Genomic DNA, 22,596 nt, shown 5'->3' on the forward strand with positions numbered 1-22,596 from the left:
GTTAATGCTTGACCTTAAATTCATGAACCAAGTTGCGCCTTGAAAACGGCTCAGGACATGGCCATATGCTAAGGGTTTTAAAATGTATGTAGAAAATGGTATTCTTGAAGAGACCTGGTTTGGACAGGGGGTTTTGAAGCATGTAATGAAATAATAAATCAACAGCCCTGCTGGCTTCATGAGGAAGGTGGTCGGTTCACGTTACATTTTAAATAAGTGCTACGGCAGTCTGGATGTTCTGTAAGCCAGGTGTTGGCTCACCTGCCAGGGACGAGTGTTCGGAAAAGACATGTTCGCCCTTTGCATGACAAACAGACCTGAAGCAAGGTGCCACCTGGAGTAATGGAAATGTCTTGTTGTAAATTGTCCATGTGTAGACTGACAGATAGACTGGCTCTTTGTTAATACTGAAATAGAAAGCCTTGTGGGCCAACAAAGTGGGATATTTTTTGTAAAAATTGACTTTTATTTTATTTTACCTTTCTGTGTTATGAGTGTATTATATGGCTGGTTGGAAATTCTATGATGCCCCTCATTAATAGGCCTATTATTTTAAAATGAAAAATAGGACATGTTTAATACTTTATTTCAGTTTTAACATTTATGTAGACTGTGGTGTTCGCTCACAGTGTTTCCTCACACATCACAAATGGCCGTCTGTAGTTTAAAACTGTGAACTGCCACTATGAATTGGTTGGTTAACTAATTTGCCACTGACTGAGGCGTTTATGTCTACGCCTATTATATCCTGATGTAATGTAATATGTAATGCACACTGTACAGTAAATTATGAATGAAAATGGTTATTGCTGGGCCTACAGCTTTGTATCTATCCTCAAACTGATGAGGTCATATTCTGATGTAGAAGTATTTGTGGTAAAAGATGGCACCCTTTTAATCGGTAGTGTTCTCAGCCCCAAGATATTTTAAACTAACTAGAGTGTCAGCAGCAGAGATCATTTCCTCTCAAGGTTTTTTCCAGATAGAGGGATGGCTCCTGGCAGATGAATTAATTGTCACTGATTCAGTGTTTGAGTTATTGATAAGGCTGTCAGGTTTGGGCTACATTGAGAAGTCGCAGATATGACATTGATCCCCTTGCTCTGCTTTTCAAAGAGGGATCTTATTTTCTCAGGGGAGTGTATGTTAAGGACGATTGTGACGAGCGTTCAGTCAATCAGAATGTTCAGTCCATCAGAATGCCACAGCGTGTCCCCCAGTGAGGAGGAGACGGAGGAGGAGGAGGAGGAGCAGGAGGAGGAGGGGGGTGCTCAAGCAAAGGCTGCTGCGTCACAGAACAACACTCCAGAAAAGATTCAGGCAGGACAGCCAACTTGACAGGGTGCAGAGTAAACAAGTTGGGAGCCTTCTAGGCAGATGTTTTTAAACACCCCCCCCCCCCCCCCAACACACACACACACACAGTCCCCACCCTGACCTCATTAACCACACATGGTGCCGGGAATAGAGGGGAAGAAATGAACATGTGATGAAAACAGGTTGTTTTAGCACTGGAAGGTGGTGAAGGGGCAGACAGGGGCCCAGACGGACATCAGTGGGATCTGATTAGTGTGGTTGACAGTGCTGCCACTACTGCAGTTTCCTACAGACTCCCTCTGCACTGCACAGATCAGCAGCCTGTGTGTGTGTGTGTGTGTGTGTGTGTGTGGGTGTGTGTGTGTTTGTGTGTGTGTGTGTGTGTGTGTGTGTGGAGCTGCTCAGCCTCAGACCTTTGAGATTACTACAGGATATTGTTATCTGTGCAATACTGAATGAGATAACACAAGTGTGTACACAGACACACACAAAATCTCAGTCTGTATGCCTTCCTCCCCTCACTGTCTTATACATAGACACTTATGCAGACATAGGCGCATACACACACACACACATACAGTCTCAAATCTTTTTCCCTCTCGGCCTTTACACCCCCCCCCCCCCACACACACACACACTCACACACACACACACACACACACACACACACACACACACACACACACACACACACACACACACACACACACACACACACACAGTATTATCTGTCTGGTCTCAGCTGAAAGTGTGTGGAATGTTTCCTCATTGTTCCCCTCGTCCATTTTTCTCCCTGCTCTGCACTCTGCAGATTAATTGTGCTGCCTGGGCCACCGTAGCCCCAGGTCACCACATTCCTCCAGGATTAGTCAAGTCAAACACCTCATGTACAGACTTAAAATGGCCACATTTTATGCAGTGTGCAGCCTGACTGTCTCAAGGCTCTCAAACTTTGTGTTTTTAAGAATGATCTACTTCTGAGTTCACGAAAACAGGAGAACGAGTATTGCCCTTTGGCATATCCCTGTCGACATTTCCAGTGTGAAATCTGACCCTGAGATTTATTGTAGTCACAAGCCACCAAATACTGCCTAGTTTGCAGTGTCATATTGTATTGACTCAGATACCTGATGCCTATGTGGGGTCAACCCAAATGGATGCAAGGATGTGGATAAGACTTTTAGTTTTATCCTTTCAGTTTGACCAAAAGCAAATTATTTGTACAATAATATTGAAACTTAATGGTGTCGTTGTTGTATGGAGGCTAATTCGTTTGAAACAGATGAAACTCGATTGGGAATTTTGTATGTTAATCATTTTTTTCTTTTGCACAGTTGCAAATTGCTATTTCTGTCACAAGCCATTTTGTTTCCAGTCACCACCTTCTTTTGAACCCATCACAATGCCTGCCTGTGTAACAGCATAAGCTGTGGTTTCTCATCCCAGATGAAAGAATGACAGACACTGAAGTGCTAGGTTCATTTCCACACATCATATTCAGACGTATTTCCGCAAGAAAATGTAAATGTGATGCTGCTGTGGCAGCAGTCGCCGTTACATACCATAGCCTTTGTAGTTACGTGGATGCTAACACTTTGCCCTACGAAAGAAAGGTTTGACAATCATCCTCAATAGGATTGCATGCATGAAATGAGTTGCTTTGATTCAATATAGCTGTCTGCTAAATACAGCTAACATTAACTATCAAGTTTTGATGTGTATTATGCGACAGAAATGTTGATTAAGCCTAAAATAATTAGGTATGTATTTGTAAATTAAGAGGAAAATCACACATTTTATGATGAATATTTGCTATAGCCATAAAAGTGGATACACTGTAATGAAAATGAAGAGAGAGATAGAGATACAAACAGTGCATGTAAAAATTGCTGTGTTCGATACAGTTGGCTTCAATATGATATGCTAATGACCCATATTTTAGTTGACAAAGCTAAAACTATTTTGTAGCCAATATGAAGATGGGCATGCAAAAATAATCTACTCTTAGTCTGTGTTCACTGGAACACTTTGGAGAGGATAAAAACAACTGTAAAATCATTAGCCTGTGTGTACCAATCACATGAGTTGCAGAGCTGAGATAAGATTTCTACCTTACCTCTATGGGCTAATCAACAGCATCATCAACTATCAATGCTAGTCACTGCAACATTTGTGAGTTAATCACACTTACTAGTTACCCTATACACAGAATCCTAAATTGGGCCGAATCAAAGTTAAAAAATTCTGTCCTCACATCTGACGAAAAGTTACAGCCAGGGTACTGCTTGGACTTACAGCAGGACGTCTGTGGCCGCAGAGTTAGTGTACCATTTCCTAGTGTCATGTAAGTAATCTGTGAACAGGCGTAACACATTACCCTAGATAGCAAAAGGTCAGTACACCACTGGAGGCAAAGCTGGCGTTCTGTTGGCCTTTTGCTCATCGCTTTTTGGTCAGTCAGCTGTTAAGTTAGAGACAAACAGTCCACCGTTTTGCCACTTGCTTTAAAAACTTTTTTTTCTTTATACTGTTTCATTGATTTTCACCAACCCTTAATATTTGTATAGGTGTTACTTTTTAATTAACCATGTAATTCTTCAACATAACCCTTCTAGCCTCCTTCAATGAACTTCTTGTGTTGAGTGGCTAAAAAGACTATGCCGAGGATATGATTTTACTATCCACTAAATATGATGGTGGCTGGGGCATGCCCCCAGATCCCCCTAAGGAGTTAGCATCTTTGTCAACTTTTTCACCCCTCATGAGTTTTAACCCCTTCTGGTTACATTCCTCGAATGGACACAAGCAAAACTACATCTGAAATATATGTTTTAGTTAATCCACAGGTTTCCTGATATCTTCCTCTGACCATTACAGCTGCAGTTAAGTCATTTCTGCAAATGTTATTCAACTCGTGTCTGGGTATAGCATTACTGGTTGTGCAAAATCAGCTACCAGTAGGCAAATAACGATACATGCCACTAGAGACATATAACTTCCCAGAGTATCCAGCATAAAATATTTCCTAGTAAATCAGAGTTTTACTAGCTTGTGGGTAACTTTTGCCCGAGCGTTACAATGCAGCTAATCATGGATGTACGGTACCCCATTTGGATGCTATCACCTTTGTTCCAGTGCCTTTTGTGAACCATCCATCTGAAATGCATGCCTTTCTATCATGTTCAGAAGAGTCATGTCTTCTTGGTGATATGTGTTTTTAAACGCCCTAACAGAGTGTCTAGGTGTTGCTTCCATTGCAATTTTGGTCCGGTCTGCTAGTCCAAATAAGGAAAATGTTGCTGTGCTAAAAACAGTCAAGAATTCGGATTTGATAATGAAGTTAGCAACTCACTCCAGGCTGATCTCTTAATTAGCTGTCTACTAGTTCATCATGACTAGCACACCTTATAATATAACTGAAGTAACAGTAGACTTAACTGTGTGATGCAATGTGGGTAACTTTCAGTGGACCATAACGTTAAGGTATCAGTCATTATTAGGGCCAATGATTTTCCGCGATAACGGAAAATGGACAGAATTTGCGGAATGTACCCTTTGAAACAGAATTGCAACTTTGAAACGGAAACATCATTTTGTGCATACAAATTGCCCAAATTCCCCTGTATTCTGGGCTGCAAGGCTTTATTTCTTTCAAATAAACACAACAACGATTGCAACGATGAACAAACATTTATTAAAAAACAAAACCACCGAGAAAATGTCACATCTGTTCTGAACTCCGGCCACGCCCCCCTTTTCAACGGTTGACGCATACACCCACATGCAGTCACATTCACTTGCTCGTCTTCCCAATGGCATTAAAAAAATGTAGTCTTCTGTTCTGTTGATGGCTGGCAAACAACAATCTAAGAAGGGCACATATTATTCACTAATTTTAAGCCATCAATCTACCTCAGGGTGAACAAAATGAGCTGAAACGGAAAAAAACGGAATCACCAAAATGTGAAACGGAAAATGCATTTTTTTTAAATGGAAAATCATTGGCTCTACATTATGTTTTACTGCGTTTGGTTGGTCACTGCACTGGTGAAGTGTGTATAGCAAGCTTGTTACAGCTAAGTTAGTTGACACATGTAGCAGTTTCAACATGTTTTTTTTTTTTTAATTGCTAGATAAATAGATGTCTATAGCTAAAAAGTGTGCAGGATGTAATGTTCGATTTGGTTTTGAGTTGAAAAAGTAAGAAACGCAGTTACAGCCATGGCTAGATGAAGTCAAAATGTAGACTCGAAAGAAAGAAGCATAGATGGGCTGTGAGGGGATGATGGTTATGAAATGTCCATGTAAGTTCCTTACAATTCATAAAATAGAAGAGGTAGAGAAAATAACAATCTTCCAAAGAAATCTATTGCCCTTCATTGCCTTGTATGCTCTAGTCTGACTCAGTCAGTCCCTGCTTGTTTTCCCTGCAAAGGGGTCTACAATGAACTGAGGTTTGTATGTGGAATATTGGCCCATTGGCCTGTATTTAAAAAGCCTGCTGGGAGGCAAAGAAGCCCTGGCAGCCCTGCCTTTTGCTGCCTCTGTGACCTGTACTCCCTGTGCTCTGAACAGTCTCAAGTGGCCCAATTAAAAAATCCCATCCTACACCTGACTCTCACCTTGGAACAGGCTAGCAGAAAGGTGATGGTGGAAGTCTAGTTGGGTATAAGGAGGGTACTGACATGCCATGGAAGGGCCTTTGATATTAAGAGATATACAATTGGGTCTGAATATCCAGAACCGGTTCAAATTCTTTGAGAACCAGGAAATTGTCAAGAAAGGTTTGATGCTTTGGCAGTTTATCCTGTGGAAATAGTCTCGGAAGACAGCAAATGTTTGGCCATTACCTCAGAATATGCTTATGAAGATGATGCTGTGGTGTAGTGATGCTGGCCTGTGGCTCAAAGAAGTTCATAAACGTTCTGTATTTATTTTCCCACCATCTCAATTGTGTTATGTGTGCTTTATTGCGGACATGACTGGTTAAGGCTCAAAAATATATTTCCTACCTTGGATTACGTAACGTTGTATGACTCACACAATGTAGTGGACATATAAAGCTGAATGTTTTATGAACATCTGTGCTCCTTGAAAGTATCAATGATTGTTTAAATGTGGTGGCATTGCCTATGGCCTAATACCTTAGCCAGCGCTAACAACTTGGTAGCATCTTGGTAATGTCACATTGTTCTATCTGGAATTGCCAGAATTGATCAGAGAAACCATCAAATCTCAATGATGCCTTACCATAATGCACACAATATCCCCTGAGCTTATCGCTTATAGTATTATGGCACAACTGTCAGCATTAACCACCCTGTCTGATTCATGAGACCAGGGCTAGTTAATCACACAGTTTGTCTCATCACAGGAATTCATTCTAGTGATTTACAGATGGGACACTGGAGGCATAGTACTGCTAGCTGACCAAAACTATCTATCAATTTGCAGACACACTGTTGTTCAAGGATGGATGAGATCTCTATTTCCCCATAATTAAATCGACGATTGTTCGCAAAGATGAGTTTGAGCAATCAGCTTTAAAATGGTCCAGAAAAAGCTCTCGAGCTGTGGGTATGGAGATATTATTTTTTGTCTCCATCCACTTTTCTCCCGTCTGAGCTGTGGATTCTGCCTTGTTACATCTTGTGGCACACTGTAATCTAGTTATAGTTCTTTACATATTTACCTGTATAATATGCATAATATTCACCTAAATAATATCCTAGGCCTAAGTTGTTGCTATGAAAGAGCAGTGTTGCCAGACTGGCAGACTAAATTAGAGGGATTTGTGTGTTTTTTGGCCATAAAGAGCCTTGTTCACTGTGATTACCAGCTGTGGTACCATCACCATGCTGAGAGAAACCCATGTGCAAAACAGAGAGTTTATTGAATGGTTATGGTTGAAACCCACTAGGAGTGTCTATGAAAGTGTTTCTACTCGTTTTAATACGCAGAGGGATTTGAGCTCCCCCATCAAGTGCACTAGCAAACACTCACAGCACTGGGCGGGTCACATGGTTTTGAGGAAAGCCACACCGCAGATTACAGCTTGAGCAAAATGAGAGGAATTTCAGTGGTTCTCTAGTGCCATATCACACTGCCCATCACTGGGCGTGCGCTACTGTAAATCTGTGAATCTGGTCCATAGTCCTGTGTTGTTTTATATGAGGGAGTCTGAATGGCTACTGTGTTACTGTAGTCGACAGCCTGGTCTTACCATCCCCCACAAGTGTAACTCTTGGCACTAGCTTCTCTCTTCAACATTACAAAATCACAAAATCATATTTTTAAGGGAGTAGAGGATGGAACGTTATACTGGCTATGGCAGAGTGAGCAGATCCGGATGGCCTTTGTGATTAGCAAAAATCTATGTGAAGTCAAAGTCTTAACTTTAATGTGAAGCAAGTCAGTGTTTCACCTTATGTATGCTCAGGTTGTGGTGTACTGCTGTAAATATGTAAGGGGGTAGGCCTATGGGATGTTATGCTGTTGCCCTAGTTTCAGAGTGACCATGTGTCTTATATCAAGAACACACATACAGAATGATTTGACTCCACTGTGGTATTGTTCTTAGCAGACTTTATCAGTGCAAAAGAACTCTCCCCCCATCTTTCACCCCTTGCACTCTTCATGATCACTTTAACTGGAATGGAAAACAGATTTTGGGTGTAACACTTAACATAAAATAGAAATGGGGGGAAAATCCATCTAGGCATGGTCCTTTTGTTCTGTCAATAGGAGAGGTGTCTTTTATTACTTGGAAGCTGACCTGATATTATAGAGGGGAAAGCAAAGGGAGAATGTAATGTATCAGGGAAGATCCATTGTGCAAGCCAGTGGTTACAGATGAATGGAATTGCACTTCGGTGCACTACATTGTTCAAAATGTTATTTTTCCATTGTTTGAATGTTGTTGGTTTGGTATCATCATCGAGCTGAAACCGCTGAATTTGATTACATTCTTGCCTGGTGTGGTCTGTCCGCTATTGGTCAATGTCAGTTGTTGATTTAGATTGTGAGTGAGACAATTTACTTATTCAAGCTTTCCCAATGTTCCATCTGTTTCAGGTGTGTTAATTAACAATAATTCCCACGGCTTTAAGATTGTCGACAGGCATCCAAACCACACTTGGTCACATGGTAAGTAAACTTTAACTCAGTGGTTCTCCAGCAGTATGTGCATCTGTGCCGTATATATTTGTGCATTTCATGGATTACCTTTGAACACAAGTTGCTGCTCCTAGACTATTTGTGCTACAGTGTACCAAAGAGTGAACTGGCAAACTGCAAAGAGACCCTGTAAAAGGTTCTACTGTGCTCACGTTGAGTAATGGTGCAAGGCTATTGTCATAGTCCCATTAATGAGGATAAAGGACATTGAGTCTATGGGTTTCCAGGGTTTCCTTTGGGTTCCAGAGCATTTCAGATTTCTCATATCCTCAAGGAAAACATGTTGAATAGGACTGAATATTTAGGATGGATTCCAATAAGCAGAGTCGGAGGGGACAGATTTTACAGATCATATGTCCTTTGTTGTAGTACATCAAGGACGGCATGAAGGACAGAGTGACTCATTGGTTAACTCCGAAGGCCTAGGCTATTTCTTTTAGCATATTTTTACTACATTGACTTCTAAACTTCTATTTTGGTCAATGTAAGAAGGAGCCATACATGCTAATGCTATATGTAGTTTTTTTTTCAGGACTGTCAGGGCTATCCAGATATGCCCTCATTTGATATGATATTTGTTTAAACAAATCATTGTACGTCTATTAATTAAATACTTTTACATTCATTTCTAAAAATATTGATGACCGGAAGGTTATCTCTTCAGGAATGTTTGTAATATGATGTTAAAATCATCAGATTTTCCAGGCCTGGAAAAGTTTTTAAGCTCAGTAATCTCTTTGAAAATGTCATGAAATTTGATTTTGTCGTATGTAGGCACAATGAAATGTAGTTGTTATTGTACTCTTCCATGATTGGAACACGGGACAAGCTCACTTTTTAGTTCATTTGTAACCCTAAATTATAATTGGTAGTACTGGGCCTCGTTTCCCGAACGCGCACTTAGCCTAAAAAGCACTTGAAATCGTTCGTAAGAGGAATCCTACGTTGCAGACGGGTTTCCCGACGCGGCACTTAGCTTAAGTGTATCTTTCGTTGAGAAGAATTCTACGTGTGGTCAGGACCAGTAGTAACTTCACACTTAGCGATGCAATCCACCAGGGGCGTCGTTCGCCCTATTATAGAAGAAATCCAAAGGATGTTTCTGTGTATAGCACATCATGAGAATGTCATTGTTTCACCTGCCTATTCCCATCAAAATAGAAATAAAGAATATTGAGTATTTGAAAATAAAGATTAGGCTATACAAAACTAGTGCAGTGCCCGTAGGAATTATGCATTCTGTAGTGTTAGCAGACGTAGAGCTGTTGGGTAGTGTAATGGCAAGACATATTTGCACTCCACATAGGTACAGGTTACACTGAAGTATTATTGTGATGCATGTTTCCTTTTCATTAAGAAATGTGTTAATGGTAGCCTTTTTGGAGAGTTACCAACAAATAAAGTTTGAGATTATGTAGTGGATGCAGTTGAATATACTGTAGATGTCAACGTTGCTGTCTAAACTATAAACTAAATGTCATAAAGAAAGACATTATTTAAAATGAAGTTATGGTTGAAATAGGATCACTTCTTTATTGTAAGGGTAAGTGTTAAGAATGGTCATGCAGTTGGACTCAAATGTAGGTTAATTTTATTGAATGTATGTAGCCTACTGTACTGTATGACTTCGATGATGCTAGCTTTGACAGCCCACTCTCAGACAGATCGTAATAAATGTCCTTACAATGGGAACACAGTTTAAATACTCTGCTGGAGATGGCGTTACTATCCCCGCCCCGAATTCAGTGCACAGTGCACGTTCGATGCACGCATTGGCTAGCTAATTTCACAGCAATTAACGTAAACAGGTTAACCTGACGTAAACAGCTCCTAAGAGCTACTTAAGAACTCGTGCACGTTGCGCTCGTGCACCTGACTTTAAGTTGATGGTTGGGAAATGCACGTAAATAGAAAGTGTTACTTAGTCTACGATGTCGCGAAAATCCACGTAGGCCGTTAAGATACGTCGTTATCGGGAAACGAGGCCCTGGTAGTTGTGCAAATAGAAATATCTCTGCATTTATGCCACTGTATGTTTGATGTCATTAACAATTCATTGATCAAGAGGAAATAGAAATAGAATGCGTTTATTCAAGGTAATTCATAACATGGCTGGGACAGCAGTGATTTGCGTGGGCTTACTTAGAATCGTTCCTTGCATAGATAGATTAGCATTGATGATCATCCAATCTGAATTTGATGGTCATTAAACGTCTTACATATTGTGTTCTTAGCCACGGTGATCGGTATTGAAATATATTGAGATCTGATCCACCTGTGTTGTGGATCATGTGGGCATGCAACACAGCCAGGGAAAGTTCACGTTTTTAGAAGTTGAAATAGACTTGGGTTGTAATTGGTACATACCCTGAAATTTCCTAGCTTTTAATGCCATCATCAGAATGGGCATCTATGAAAAGTATCAAAATGCTGTTGGTTGTTCAGTCTCCCCTACTTGTTCGACCATTGCACATTTTTAGCCCAAACATTAAGCACAGCCCTGATTTTGCATGCTGTCCAGTTCCAACGATTGTCCGTGTCCGTGCTTTATTATTGGTTAAGGGTATTTGGTAGCGGTGTAGGTTTGATAGTCTTTTGTCCCTGAACCTCTCTTACCTGACTCTGCCAACCCCGCCTTTCACCTTGTCACCGCCTCAAGCACCAATTTGCCCGGCTTGGCCCAAGGGTAATTGACAGGCCAGAAGCACCGAGGGGGCGCAATCAAGGAAGGAACGGATTGTCTACCACAGCGGTTCCCAAACTTTTTAGGCCATGCACCCCCTTCTACATCCCGACCGTGTTCACGCACCCCCAATCACCCACACCTTAAAAAAAAAAAGCAACTGAGCCTACTTTTGGCGCATTAAGACCTATGAGACATTTTGCTCGCGCTTGGCGTTTGTTTACAAGATTTAGTCCGCTGTTAAATGTTGCAGTATGTACACAAACCGAACAAAGGCTCATAAAGCAAACATGCCCTGCCCTTATTATGTTTGAAGGAACAGGCTTATCTGCCGTTTGAAAGTAATTCAATAACACGCATATGCTGCATTTTAAATAAAGCGCAAACCGTCGGTTATAGTGAACTGAGTGAGAAGGATCAAACATGGCCAAGCAGACTAGCCTTATAAGCTTTTTTCGGAGGCCAAACGCAACTGAACCGTCTGATGAGAATGAAACAGTAATAGCCTACCTGAAGCCATAGGCTATATGTTCATAGAAAAGGCCGAAGTCTCGGGCGTTTAGGTCGGAATGGAGTGACGTTCCCTTGGCTATAAGGTGCATCAGACAATCATGTTGTTGTTGTTTTTTTCATTGTAAACTTTGTCAAATAAACCTGTTGCATTCTACACGACCTGATTATGTCATTCTTAAAGCTACATAGCCTGCCGTCAGTTTTATTTAATAGGCTCATTTAGAAGCAATAATAGATATTTGACTGGCTTATCATTAAAATGTCTGGAAAATTAAAACTAAAGTGACCGGCAAAAAAATGTTCTAGCGGAATCTCTCCCACCTGACAGTTTCCCCATTTTAGCCAGTTAAGCATATTTGCGTGAATGTTGCTGAATGAATGAGGTTAGCTGACTTTAGCGGCACATGCAAGGGCTAGCTAGTGTGTACGTACAAGACAGTCTGGCGGCAGGAGCTGAAGTGCATATCTTTATTAAATTGTACGTCTTTATATTCTAAATTTAAATCTTACAAAGGAAATTTGTATAATTCATGGCTTCATTTTGTGAAAAATCCTACTTACATTTTTGAAAATTACATATAATATTAATTATTAGACCATTAGACCACCATTACATTTTTCCTCTCGCGCACCCCCTAGAGGCAGCTCACGCACCCCCAGGGGTGCGCGCACCACACTTTGGGAAACCCTGGTCTACCATATTGGAGTTTGTGAAAAACAGGGATGCAAACTTAACTAACTAATAAGCAGATCTTACAGGAGAGGCAAAAATGTCAGTTATGGGTTTAAGCATGAGGGAAAGAGAAAACACCAAGAATGGGTAAACAGAATATAGCTACGAAAGTGGCAGTGGTAACAATGGTATTCTAAAATCCCCAAGATGAAAAAGTTACAAGAATGTGTGTTGTGTCCAGTTTCTGCAGCTAACAGTTCCACATAAGTAATTTGACTGCTGCACAAAGCATAGCACAGAGTAACTGTTCGTGCTGCATCCTTGATTTCTCATTTCCATCCACTCTACTTTGTGTTCATGTGTGATGTTACAGTTGGATATGAAAATACTACTGTGAGGGCCTGATACCAACTAGTGGATAGTACAGTTAAAGCACTCATTTGACATTGCACTGTCCTTCATAATAGAAGTATAATGATTATGACATTCTGATTTCACAAAGAAATGCCTGTGGATAAACATGTTTGGCCTTGTATGAGCTGCTGCTCCACAAGTCTACAGCCTTCATAAATCTTTTCATGTGAAGATGGCAGAAAATGGCGGTCGTTTCATGTGAAACAACATCATTTCTGCCCCCTTTTTTAACCCTCTACAAATTGACAAAATGAAATAGGCACACATGTTAAGAATTCCTTCTTGTAATGAACTGGGTAGAAAGCTTAGGGTGGCTGTTTTTAAGAACGGTTTTGTCTACCTAGCTCAGTCTTTGTTCTGAATTGGTGAGATGCTCTCATGTCCTGGATAATTTGTCACGGCTGCCAAGGGAACAGCCATTCCAAATATGCGTATGCAAAAGCTAACCTTTCAGCTGCTCTGCTGTTATGCCACCTCTCAAGGCCTGGATCAGTCAGTTAAATCTGCCTTGTTTTTTTTTGCTTAATTCATTAGAACACAGGGAGGTGTCATTTAGGCAGAGGAAGACTTGCTAAGGTGCAGGCACAATTTCTATGTTAAACTAGTCTATGGTTTTCAGGCATGTTTGAGAAGGACTAGACAATATTGTTCTGTTTTGTATTATAATGAATGTTGCACTTGTGTAAGATGTCCCATTTTTTTGGCACATTTTAGTTTTTGTTCCACTCTTCAGGGTGAAGAAATGGAAATGGTAGCTTAACATCTACTTCCTCAATAGCATGCTGGGTTCACCCTCCAAAGATAGGAGTCCTGCTTTCTTAAATAAAATGTTGTTAATTCATTCATTCAGCATTGCGAACATTCAGTAATTTTTCTGAGAGAAGTTAAGTGAGAGGGATGGCTGAGGGTTAGGGAGAGACGGGAGAGAAATGGACTAAATATAAGGAACCAAAGGAAATGAAACAGATGGAGCAAAGACCTCTGGTAAATTGGGTTTAAATACAACTCTGATCCTGAGGAACAAAGTTGCACAACATTGACAAACAGCTAGTTATTAATACCAAATTATGCACTCACTAAAACTTTGAATGTCCAACTGGGCAATTTTGTGTGAGGCAGTTGCTATTAGATTTTTTTGTTGAGAGAGAACAAACTTTAAGCAAATCATTTTATTTTGTGCTTTGACCTGCAGGCAAACCCTTCTATTTGATCAGCTTTGGAAAAACCAATGGCTTTTTGTTCAAACGTACAGCTGGCGCCCAAAGTCCAGTGGTCAGGAGTGGATCTTATCAGTTGCATTTGTCAGGGTGGTTCACTTACTCAATAAAGCAATGTTAGGCATGGGAACCTACCTTTTTAGACACCCACACACTGCAATGTTCTTGTTTAATATAGCCTTCCTTCCAAAAGGAGGGTGGTACAATTAGACAACCAGAGGCCGATTCATTCAGGAGCTGAAGAGCACAGTTATATTTGCCAAAACACATCTTACAACAACCTTTAGTTGGATCAAATGTAATGCCTGTTACAGGTAGTTACTTTTTTGACATTTTATAACTTTGCTTGACAAATACGGCCTTCAACACTGGCATGTTCAGGCGAGCAGTTCAGCAGCTGCCCACGCCATGTTTGACTGCACTGGTGTGCATGTTACAAACATCATGGAACATGAAACAGGTCTCGGGGTACATTTCACATCAAACATGTTTGATGTTATTGGTTTATTGAGGTTGAAAGGACTTCTAACTCATTTAGGCATTTCATTGGCTGAGGCCATCAGGAAAGTGATATAAGCCATCAGTTATTCACAACACTTGTATTTTGGCAATATCTGTACATTGGTGATGTTGTCAATCTATAACTCAGGTTAATTTTAGTTTAATGTCACATTGAAGAGTTCCACTAAGTCAGACTTGCTTTTGTCTGTTTTGAGTCTGACAAGAACATGAACATTCGGGTTACGACAGAATATAGGCCAATCCTTCTTTATGAATACAAATCTGGACCAGCACAATAAATCTTTTCTGGAGTTGTTTCAGTTCTCCAACTCTGGTCTAGCCTGCAGATGACTGAACAATCTCTGAACAATCTCTTCCTGTAGTTTTGTCAGTTGTTATTTAGTGCAAATACATAAAAATGAAGGAATGCTGAGGACCTTTAAAGAAATGGAGACTGAGAAGACTGCATAGCATAACATTGCAAGTGTAACCAGTAGGGGTGGGGGAAAAAATCGATTATTCGATTTTAATCGATTCTCTCTAAAACGATTCTGTCTCGATTCAGAAAAGTTCATAATCGATTTTGTAATTTAAAAAAAAAAAAAAAAAAAAATTTTTTTTTTTTTTTTTACACATCCATTTTATGTTGAAATGCAAGCTGCATCGATTATTGGATTGTTCATAGAAAGTCAAAATTGTGACAAGGAAAAGCTTTTTCTCTCATAAAAAATAGAGAAGGTAATTCATCTGTTGATTTTCTTTAATTATCAAACACAAAGTAGGAAGTGTAGCAAAGACTCTAAGTAGCAAACTCATATGTTTTAAAAGTCGAAATGGATTGATAATCGTTTTATCGGTTTAAAATTGGTAATCATTTTTTTTACACATCCATTTCATGTTGAAATGCAATTATCGATTGATTATCGAATATCAATTTGAAACCGATAAAACGATTATCGATGCATTTTGACTATTGAATCATTTGAGTTTGCAACTCAGAGTCTAAATTGAAGAAAATCAACAGATGAATTACCTTCGCTATTTGCTTTATTAGAGTAAAAGCTTTTAATGGTCACAATTTTGACTTTCTATGAGCAATGCAATAGTCGATGCAGCTTGCATTTCAACATAAAATGGATGTGTAAAAAAAAAAAAAAATAATAATAATTTTTTTTTTTTTAATTACAAAATCGATTTTAAATCGATAATCGATAATCGATTTTAAATCGAATCGTTGACCTCTGAATCGATTTCGAATCGAATCGTGAGGTGCCAAGAGATTCCCACCCCTAGTAACCAGTATTAAGTAGAAGTTACCAGTGCCCACAAGAATGACTAGTGTGAGCTACAATCCCTCTCATATAGTATTTTGACTGTTGACTACCAGGCTCTGCTGCTTAATTTTCACTTGAAAATGTCAAGCCGTATCAAAAAAGAAACATGGCCTTTACGCAGAACAAATATCCCTTAACAACTGTTTAGGAAACCCCATTGTGTCATTTAAGCAGCCTATACCAGAGAGCTGTCCTGAATGTTTAAAATGCAGAGGCAGTATGCATGTGTTATGCATTGATTTTTGGAAACAGTGACACTGATTTGGGATCTGTCCTGAATGTTTAAAATGCAGAGGCAGTATGCATGTGTTATGCATGGATTATGAAAACAGTGACACTGATTTGGGATCTGTCCTGAATGTTTAAAATGCAGAGGCAGTATGCATGTGTTATGCATGGATTATGAAAACAGTGACACTGATTTGCGCCCACCCTTATGCGTTCTAGAGGTAGGTGGTTGAGGACATGTGACTGCGTTTGTTGAAGCACTAAGGCAAGTGAAGGTTTGATCGCAATGTTTCATAACACAACAAAGGCTTCTTGCCATATGTGTGGAGTAGGGACACAGGGAGAATTGGGGCCTGTGTGGATTTCCGTTGTGTAAAAGGGTGGTCTTATCTCACCCTCGCGTTGGCTCCAACACCAGTCATTCCATCTGTTCTATCGTCCCACCAGTCAGACTACAAAGAATATATCAAAATGAACACAGGCTTGGCCCGACAGAAAATGGAGGCCACTGAAGTCTGAATTATCTAAAAATGGAAAATACAAACTCAGAAATATCACCATGAGTTTTTATTTTATTTTATCTTTTTGGAATATCAGCCATAGCAGTGTGAGATTGTCAGAGAGGGGAGAATGGGAAGATACAAGAACAAAATCTGTGACAAAGAGAGTGATAGCGCCTCTCTTCTCTTGCATCCATCTAGGACTCCATGTAGGCCAACATCTGGGGCCAAGTCTGTCAAGCATTCAAGACCGAAGAGGTCGTCTTCGCATAGCTGTGTAGTGTGAGCGGACCTGCATAAATTTGACTTTGGTTTTGATGATCCTCTGTGGTAAAATCTGCAGTTTGTCCAACGCTTTGTGTCTGCACAAGTGGCGGATGTTTTCTTGACCCACACTAGGGGTGGGCGATATGGGCAAAAAATAATATCTCAATATTTTTTTTCATTTTGACGATAACGATAATTAGACGACATTTAAAAAAAAATGTGATTGGAATTCTCAGAGTTATACCTTCTTGGAGATTACAATAATGGGCACAATGTTTAAGGAAAACACTTCTTTATTGTCTTTAAACAAAAATAACTTAATTGAACTGCAATGCAGAAATATTGAACTCTTGTAATAAAGTGCTCCATACATCCATGAGAATTATTGCACATCAACAGCAGTTCTTATGGCCTTATTAAATTTAAAATTCTGTCTAGGATTGTACAAAAATACAAATACATGAGCATTAGAGCATGGATCGGGACAAATTTTTCTGTACGAGCCCAGCCCGAGCCCGGACCCAGTCCGACAGCCCCACGGAATCAATTTCTCAACTGTTCATAGTACTAATGCCACATTGACGTACGTTTTTTATGAATAGCCTGGCTTTATTAAACTGGGGCATCAACAGTTAAATGCTCTCTCTCACAAACAAGCGCTGAACGCACAAGCGTACACAATAAGGCCAATAAGCATATTTAAATTAAATGATTTACATTGCAAGAACGTTTAGTAAAATGGTGCGGCTCCTTTAAGGAGCACGTACAGGAAGGGACAACGGTGACGCATAGTTTCGATGTAGCAACAAACATTTATATGCTGTGAAAGTGTTAACCAGTATGTGAGTAATGGACCCAAGCATAGCGTGTGTAATGTGTAGCTATTTCATTCCGTTTGCTAACCTTTCCTGCTGTCTGTATTTACTAACCAGCAGCAGACGTAAAGGAAGGGAATTAAGCCTGAAGTTAATAACATGCAATCTACTTCGGCCGTGGAGCATTTTACTCCCCTGCAATATTCAACTACGTTCAGCGACAGACAGCAGGAGAGGTTAATAAATGGAATGAAATAGCTACACATTACACACGCTATGTTTTAATAAAACTCACGTTTTATGCTACACCAACGGAGGCACAACAGACATCACCATGCGCTGCTAACCTGTTGCAAAGTGGATGAGAGAAGTCACGTCACGTGATCACGTAGGCCCACTAGTCGTGTGAGTGCCGTGCTGTGCGGAGCGCTGCTGCGCCGTAGGCTATATTAAGAACATGATGTGAACAGTTTCCCCGTGCGTGTCATTGTTTTTGGCGAAGTCATTTAAATACTCGATAATGTAATTTTGCACATCGTTTGAACAACAATGACGATATTATCGCAGACGATATATATCGCCCACCCGTAACCCACACCCATTTCCATTGTATGTGTTGAAAGATTGAGTTTCTGGTGTGAAAGTATTGTCACAGTATCATAAAACCCATCTCAGTCCAGTACAGGTATCAGTCAATTGTGAAGAAACTGAAATAGGGTAGTGACTTTCATATAGATGGATGCAAATATGCAGTCAGTTTTGTTCTAGGACTTTGAATTTCAGGGTGGCATCAGACATGAGGGCTCTGTTGGGATGAAGTCCTGGAAGATGTCTCCGAAAACCTTCAGTCATGTTGTAATAAAAAAGATAAAAGAGAAGGGTTTCAACAGGAGAGCTGTTGTAGACAGTCCAGTGTTGCCAGCACAGTGTCAGGTTAGATCGGTCTGAGAAATGTATGCTGGGCATGCTGATATGGTAAAGTTGTTTTTGCAATGGGAGTGGAAGCACTGTAAACCCCCCCACACTCCACCTCAACTTGGAGTGACTCATCCAGTTCTGTGTTTAGAAGAAATTGGCTCTGAACTTCCGAGTGGCACTTATGTGGTGGCTCTGAAATGAGATTTGTTGAAATCCTGCAAATCTGCTTCGGTTGACTCTAACTTGATAGTATTCATTTTAATCAAATGCCACAAACGGTGTATTTCAGTATTCGACTACTCCCTTTGCTGCAAGGAGATGTGCTGTATACTGCAAATTACCAGAAGTACCTATTTATATCCCGTGAAAGAATCAAGGGAGACTGAAGGTGTGTCTTCTACAGCATAAATGACTGTTTGTCCTTTTTGTCTTTGTTGTTGCAGGTGCTACGACTCAGAGGACAGAACGCTTGTGCAACTTCTGAATTGGGGGAAAAGAATCGATACTGTGGTGAGTAGACTGTAAATGGCATCATTGCAAGTGAAAAATAAGGCTCCACGTTGTGGGACACCTGCTCAGCCTGAAATACTATTTTGTGTTCATCTCTTAGTTGCGTCCTGCGGGCTGCTTGAGTTCTTAACATGAGCTTGAAGGTTTGTGATGTAAAGATACCTTCTGTTAATGTGTGTGCTGCTTCTTTTGAAATGTCCAGCAAGTTTTCTTTAATCTCAGTTTGTAGAATGGTGTGGCTCCCCTGTTTGGTCTCATATGTCATTGTCTAGGCTAGTTGCACTGCAGGCCTAGTGTGTACCACAATTACAGTGGTGGTAATATCACACAAAACCCTCTATTTGACAAACACACAGTTTGTGAATTTGATAAATGAGGCCCTTCTCATTGAGGTCCCTGCGGTCCAGGATACTCAAAATAACCATGTTGGCCCCAAATCATTCAGCTTACTGACTGAAAAACAGGTTTTTCAGCCATTTCCTTTTGCTAAGCATTTGAAAGTACTTCCCCCAAGCATCCCCCCCCCCAACGCTGGCAGCAGCCCCTGCTCCAAATTTAGATAAAGCCTTGCCTTGTCGCAGTTTCAAAGAGTTGCGCCTAGCTGACCTTGAGTAAGTAAACCATTCCACATTTCGCTCAGGAGAGGAGGAATGCAGGAGTAACACTAGGGGAGAGTTCAGTTGTGGTGTGTGTGAAGAGGTCTGACTGCCAGACATAAAAATTAATTCATTATTGATTAGTCCTGCCCTTCACCTCCCCCAGGCACAGAGGCTAAGGAGTCCCTATAACTGGCCTGTCCTACAGCTACATGTTATACCCTGTGGTTGGTCACAGTATTGTTGAAACCAGCTTCCAGCTCTCAGCCAACAAAGAAACCCTGATATCAGGTGGTGGAAGGTCCCCCATCCTCTGTTTCATTAAGATGGGCAAAAGTTCAGTCAACACATTTTTTTAGTGGCTGCAGGATACAATTCACTTGTCTGATGTTTTGTTGGTCCTAGGTTACTGCAATTTAGATCATTCTAATGTGCTTAAAATCACAACCACATTTTAAAACCACTTCCCAGTTATTTTCAATGTTAAGAGTGTCAGAGGAGATGGCAGACACAAACCTGTTCCTCTGTATGCTCCTTTAATCAAAGCTGTTACCATCATTCCCATTGAGATAAGAACAAACGAACACAGCCTCTTTGGACTTTAGGTCTATTAGTCCTAGACCATGCAAGAGATGAATAATGACTCGATTGTCAGGGTCAAAGCCATGGTATTTCCTGTTGCACCAGGAAGTTGATGGCTGTCTTTGTAATCACTAACATTTGCCAAGCTCTGATTAGCAGCAGGATAGGTGACGATTTGAATGGTGTATCGGCCTCACACCATGGGTGTCCTTCTGCCCAACTGCTTTGCATAGTACACCAAGGACAGGAGCATGGCGCTTGGCTGCAACAGTGAGAGTAATGTGGATAATAATAATCCCATTCTCATTCATGGTTTAGCCTGAGCGGATGCTGCCATTTTCAATGAGCGATAATATAGATTATAACTATGTTGTAATTTAACTCTTGTGTGGATCATCAGTTCTAATCTATATTACCTTCATTCAGCAACAACAGTGCCTTTTCCTCATAGGTTTCTCATAGGACCAAAATTAACTGAGATTAATATTCTTATTAATCCTTCCACGTGGAATTTCTTGTGTAGCCTTCATTTTGAGTGTTTTGGGACATTTGTTTTAGCGCTAGGCCTAATAGTTTTACATCTGGTCTCCCGGCATAATTTTGTCTACTGTACTATTACTGCTGTGAGGTACTTTCGTTAAGAATGATTTGTCAACTACCATAGGCTTTTCAGGGACTGTCAGGCACAACCATACATATGATGTATTTTTTGGTCAACTTTACAGAGTGGAAAAGACTGCCAATGACTTTGCCATGACCTCCTTAATGTGAAGAGGAAATGGGATGTTGGGGATCCCACGGTGTGGCCAGATGTTCTGTTTTCTGATGCACAGTGCCATTATCGGTACACAGCTAGCGTTCCATGGGGGAAATGCATCAGGACAGTGTTCCTGGTGGATTGAAACGTTTGTAATTAAGATTTACCCTCTGTGTTCTTGTCTTTAACATCATGGTGATGGATTAATATCATGGGAAACCATGATTGGAATCATTGGAATCTCAGACTTTATCTCTAGATATCATGCATGTGGTAACTAGAATAGGAAGTGAGATCAAATGTTGCGCTCGTGAACATGGGTATCGCACTGTGAAGTCTCATTTGATGAACTGCCACTTGGGCTAATCATGAATAGTAACGTAATGTAACAGAGGACTTTTTTTGAATGCCCAGATGCTTTACATTTTCTGAAAGCAGTTGCAAAAAAAAAACACACCCAATGGAATCTCATTCAAATGAAGCATCATTATGTAAACCAGAAGAATAAACAAACTAGCAAGCGAGCAAAGTCCCAGTCAAAGGTTATGTGCAAAGAAGAATGCTTTCTCTGTTCAAGCAACTGCTCTCTATCTGTAGCAAACACATCCACTTCCCTTGAGAACAGCGTGGCACCACGGCCTCCACTAGTGTCCCCAGAGGGAGCCCAGTGACCTGTGTCAGGCCAGCAGGATACTAGGAGCCCCACACAAAAGCCATCAGGCAGCCGAGCGAACCCATTCAGGCCCCTGACATGTACTCTCCCCCTCCGCGGTCAAATTGGCACTGATGGATTCCAATGCCAAACTAGGTCAAGCAGGGTGACCACATTAATCTGACCGGCACTCATTCCTTCGCCCGGTGATTGTGTTGCATCACAAGCAGTTTACTGTCACATCAATTTGAATCCACTGCGACAGTGTCTGCTAGTGTTTGGCCTTTAATAAGCGCATTGCATTGTCTCCCTTCTGGATTGATCAGGGAAGCCTTGCCTTTGAACTTTGTCTAATTGTGGGTCTACTGTGATGGGATGTTGACCATGTGCAGTTGGTGGTTAGATTTAGGTGTGGGGGGGGTGCGATCTCCAATCTGGAAATTGTTGTTGACAAAATTTCAAGGGGAGCAGAACAACAAATAATGATGTGGCAGTTCCAGGGCAGCTCTAATGGTTTCACCATACTCTAGGTTGCATACTTGAACAACACCTGATAGGCCTGCCTATTGGTTTTGTAATATCTCAGAAGGGAAACAAATACTATATTTATATGGCCAAAAATGTATAACTAACAGATATGGCACTAAACAGTTTATGGGTTATACAGTGTCAATACATTGCCATACATTCCAACATGTTTACAGTGAAATCACACATGAATTGAATTCAAGTTTAATTCAGGTTGTCCTCTCCCTTCAATCACACTATCTTCATTACAATTTGAGTATTATTTGATAATATTTTTGTTTTATTATTCCTCAGATCACAAACAACATTACTCATCCCCCAAGTCAGATAAAGTGACCGCAACACCCAACAATGAACTTCTCCCTAGTAAAGTAATGCCATTACATTTCTGTCTGGCCAGGGAAGTGATGCTTAT

At 40.6% G+C, this 22,596-nt stretch overlaps 1 protein-coding gene across 6 annotated transcripts in view; it reads left to right on the forward strand.

The window, feature by feature from the left end:
• Nucleotides 1-22,596, forward strand: part of tbl1xr1a (TBL1X/Y related 1a) — a 50,568-nt gene that overhangs the window by 13,057 nt on the left and 14,915 nt on the right. For 2 of the 6 annotated variants that reach the window (XM_080833666.1, XM_080833672.1), the window contains exons 2-3: nt 8,392-8,463; nt 19,000-19,066. The gene's annotated coding sequence lies outside the window, so the exon portion shown is untranslated. Of the gene's footprint in view, nt 1-8,391; nt 8,464-18,999; nt 19,067-19,166; nt 19,210-22,596 lie in introns of those variants that run through there. The other 4 variants (XM_080833667.1, XM_080833669.1, XM_080833668.1 and 1 more) reach the window with 4 other exon arrangements.

The sequence above is a fragment of the Sprattus sprattus genome, assembly GCF_963457725.1.
Source record: "Sprattus sprattus genome assembly, chromosome: 2".
Lineage (NCBI taxonomy): Eukaryota > Metazoa > Chordata > Actinopteri > Clupeiformes > Clupeidae > Sprattus > Sprattus sprattus.